Here is a 4,757-nt window from a genome sequence, read left to right as displayed (position 1 = left end):
TGCAGTCCAAGGGACTCTCAAGAGTCTTCTCCAACACCACAGTTCAAAAGCATCAATTCTTCGGCACTCAGCTTTCTTTATAGTCCAACTTTCACATCCATATATGACTACTGGAAAAACCATAGCCTTGACTAGATGGACCTTTGTTGACAAAGTAATGTCTCTGCTTTTTAATATGCTGTCTAGGTTGGTCATAACTTTTCTTCCAAGGAGCAAGGGTCTTTTAATTTCTTGGCTGCAGTCCCCATCTGCAGTGATTTTGGAGCCCCTAAAAATAAAGTCCGGAGACGGCAATGGCACCCCACTCCAGTACTCTTGCCTGGAAAATCCCATGGGCGGAGGAGCCTGGTAGGCTGCAGTCCACAGGGTCGTGAACAGTCGGACATGACTGAGCAACTTCACTTTCACTTTTCACTTTCATGCATTGGAGGAGGAAATGGCAACCCACTCCAGTGTTCTTGCCTGGAGAATCCCAGGGACGGGGGAGCCTGGTGGGCTGCTGTGACCCACCCTGGGGTCACACAGAGTCGGACACAACTGAAGCGACTTAGCAGCAAAAATAAAGTCTCTCACTGTTTCCACTGTTTCCCCATCTATTTCCCATGAAGTGATGGGACCAGATGCCATGATCTTAGTTTTCTGATTGTTGAGTTTTAAGCCAACTTTTTCACTCTTCTCTTTCACTTTCATCAAGAGGCTCTTTAGCTCTTCATTGCCTTCTGCCATAAGGGTGGTATCGTCTGCATCTGAGGTCATTGGTATTTCTCACGGCAATCTTGATTCCAGCTTGTGCTTCATCCAGCCCAGTGTTTCTTATGATGTACTCTGCATATAAGTTAAATAAGCAGGGTGACAATGTACAGCCTTGATGGACTCCTCTCCCAATTTGGAGCCAGTCTGTTGTTCCATGTCCAGTTCTAAGTGTTTCTTCTTGACCTGCATACAGATTTCTCAGGAGACAGTGTTCCCCATACGAATAAGAAAATGCTGAGAAATGGGGCTATGTAAAAGGAACACAGGCTGGTATAAAAAGGAGGATAAGCTTCTAATCCCTGAGGCCCAACAATGGAAACTCACTAAGAGCTACGTGATGCCACCCACCATGGGAGGGATGCACTATGAGACTTGATGCAAAAGGCTCTTTTAGGGAAGGGACTTAAAATAACAGCAAAATAAGTAACACCTGCCTATGATTTACGTGCCCATAATAACCCACATGCTAAGTCATTTCAGTCATGTCTTCGTCCCCTTAGTTACTCAGGTCAATCCAATGCTGAGGGACATATCCAGGGGGAGACTGGCAGTTAGATTTCACCTGAATGCCCTGACAATCAGGTATCTTCTGGTGTTTGTTGATACTTTCACAGGATGGGTTGCAGCCACCCCCACCCAATCCGAAAGGCTATGGACGTCTGTAAGCACCCCCCTTTTTTTTTCTTTTTTAAAAAAATATTGTTATTTTTAACTGACTGATGATTGGTTTACAATATTGGTTTGATTTCTGTCATACACCAACATGAATTAACCATAGGTATTCCTTGGTTTGGACTTCCAAAATTCCTCCAGAGCAACCAAGGACCCTCTTTTCTAGCCAGAATCACACAAGGGTTCACAGTAGCCCTAGACTACAAGCAACACACCTCTAGGCACCTCCACTCTTCAGGGAAGGCAGAGAAAATGAGCCATACTTTAAAAGAAAACTTTAGCAAAGCTCTGTGAAGAAACTCATGAACCCTGAACCAACTTGCTTCCTACTGCACTACTCAGGGTCTGTGTACCCCCCCGGGAGTGGTCTGAGGCTTAGCCCACTTGACCTATGGGAGGCCTTTTCTTACTACTGACACTCTACTGGATGAGGCCCTGAGCCAGACCCTGAGGTAGAGTATTAATCTAGGACGAGTTCAGAAGGCAATCCAGGACTATGCCCACAAGACACTACTCCCACTAAAACTGCAGAGGAAGGAGCAATTCCTTCACAGATAAACCCTGGGGCCAAGTTCTTCTCAAAACCTGGAAAAAGGGGCCCCGAAGACCAAGTATTGCCAAAATGAAAGGGCCTCTATGAAGTACTTTTACCAATCCTAGTGCCGTCAAACTGCAAGGGATATCCAGTTCCCTTTCTACAGACTAAAGCTTTTACCTCCAGAAATCCACAGGTCACAACAGAAGAATACATCTGTGAGTCAGTGGAAGATCTGAGATACCTTCTCATAAGACAGGTGTCATCATAAGTAAAATGATGTAGTGGATTGGCCCCTATTTGAAGCCTTAACGGGACTTGGGACCTCTCCTTCCCTTGGCTAAGGTGGTTCTTAATGATCATCTGGCCCTTGATTGCCTTCTGGCAGAACAAAGCAGAGTGGCTTCATAATTTTGGCAGGAGCAATATCCCCTCCCTTGTCTGGTCAACGGTTAAGGAAGCCCAAATTAACCCTGGTTCCTTCCTTTTCTAGGCCCTTTAATGGCTATTGCTCTTCTTCTCCTTTTTAGCTTTTGTTTGTCTAACCTTTTGATTAAGTTTGTGTCTTTTAGGCTCCAACAGTTTGAAGTAAGGCGCATGATGGCTCAAGGAATTCAGCTTATTCCAGTGCAAAGTGGGCCAGGTGCCTACAGTCCTTGGAACAGTCAGTGAGGGATGTCTATCTCTAGGATAGGCTAGGGTCTGTAGCTCCTGCCCAGAAGGAAGAAGTTTCAGCAGAAGAGACCTTCAGTTCCTTACCCCTTATGAATAAGGGTGTGGAGTCACTCAGTGGGGAATGAGACAGGCTGGGACCTGGGGAACCTTTAGTGCAATGCTTGCACATGGACACACCTCTCCTCAAGCAACAGAATAAAGAAACTGTATGGGGCTAAAAATAATTGCATGCATGAACAGCTGGGGCAAATTCTGGACAAAAAGATACAAATAGACCAAAAAAACCAAACTGCCATTTTTGAAGATCCTGGACCAAAAACAGGGTACTGTGCAGGCCTCCTGCACACACCACCACCTCGGGGTAGACAAAACACCTAACCCACTCCTCCACCCCTGGGCACACCCCTACCCTCACCTTACGAAACAGGGATCCCCGACCCTGGGGCCACAGATCACTCCGTGGCCTGTTAGGAAACTGAGCCACACAGCAGGTGAGCAGCAAGTGAGCCAGTAAAGCTTCATCTGTATTTCAAGCTGTTTCCCATCACTCCCATTACCACCTGACCTCCACCTCCCATCAGATCAGCGAGGGCATTAGATTCCCATAGAAATGCAAACGCTGCTGTGAACTGGGGCTGGGAGAGATCTAGGTTGTGGGCTTCTTATGAGAATCAGTTAAAACTATTCTCCAGCCCCATCCTGCCTTTGTCCGTGGAAAAACTGTCCTCCACAGAATCAATCCCCTGCTCCCAAAAAGGTTGGGGACCACTGCTATAAAAGGAACAAATTCACCCTCTACTCAAGGAACAAGCAAGGGAACATGTTGTTTGTTTTTGCTCCATCCTGCTACAGCAGGAGTCCAAATAAAGCCTTGCCTCAATTTCCTATCTGGCTGCTAGTCAATTTATTGACTGGGGAAGTCCACAAACCCTGGTCCGCGACAAGATGAGTTACTTTTTCTCTTACTTTTCTACTATTTGCAAATGAGACCCATAACTGGCCAACAGAGGTCACCTCTCTGACACCCCAGTCCCCATCCTGCAAGCCTAAGGCATCTCATCACAGGAAGCCAGGTTTCTATCACTAAGCTTAGGCCCATTTAAATTATAACCTGTGGGAATGCACTTCCTTCCCAAGAACATCAGTTCAGTTCAGTCACTCAGTCGTTTCCAACTCTTAGAGACCCCATGGATTGCAGCATGCCAGGCTTCCCTGTACAAAACCAACTCCAGGAGTTTACTCAAACTCATGTCCATTGAGTTGGTGATGCCATCTAACCATCTCATCCTCTGTCATCCCCTTCTCCTCCTGCCTTCAATCTTTCCCAGCATCGGAGTCTTTTCAAATGAGTCAGTTCTTTGCATCAGGTGGCCAAAGTAGTGGAGTTTCAACTTCAGCTTCAGTCCTTCCAATGAATATTCAGGACTGATTTCCTTTAGGATAGACTGGTTTGATATCCTTGCAGTCCAACAGCCTCTCAAGAGTCTTCTCCAACACCACAGTTCAAAAGCATCAATTCTTCAGCACTCAGCTTTATTTATGGTCCAACTCTCACATCCATGCATGACTACTGGAAAAACCATAGCTTTGACTAGATGGACCTTTGTTGGCAAAGTGATGTCTCTGTTTTTAATATGCTGTCTAGGTTGGTCATAGCTTTTCTTCCAAGGAGCAAGCGTTTTTTAATTTCACAGCTGCAGTCACCATCTGCAGTGATTTTGGAGTCCAAAAAAATAAAGTCTGTCACTGTTTCCATTGTTTCCCCATCTATCTGCCATGAAGTGATGGGACCAGATGCCATGATCTTCGTTTTCGAATGTTAAGTTTTAAGCCAGCTTTTTCATTTTCCTCTTTCACTTTCATCAAGAGGCTCTTTAGTTCCTCTTCACTTTCTGCCATAAGGGTGGTGTCACCTGCATATCAGGTTATTGATACTTCTCTCAGCAATCCTGGTCCCAGCTTGTGCTTCATCCAGCACAGCATTTCACATGATGTACTCTGCATATAAGTTAAATAAGCAGGGTGACAGTATACAGCCTTGACATACTCCTTTCCCAATTTGGAACCAGTCCGTTGTTCCATGTCCGGTTCTAAATGTTGCGTCTTGACCTGCATACAGATT

This window comes from Bison bison, unplaced genomic scaffold, assembly GCF_000754665.1.
Source record: "Bison bison bison isolate TAMUID 2011002044 unplaced genomic scaffold, Bison_UMD1.0 scf7180017864312, whole genome shotgun sequence".
In the NCBI taxonomy this organism is placed as follows: Eukaryota; Metazoa; Chordata; class Mammalia; order Artiodactyla; family Bovidae; genus Bison; species Bison bison.
This window is presented reverse-complemented; position numbering follows the sequence as displayed.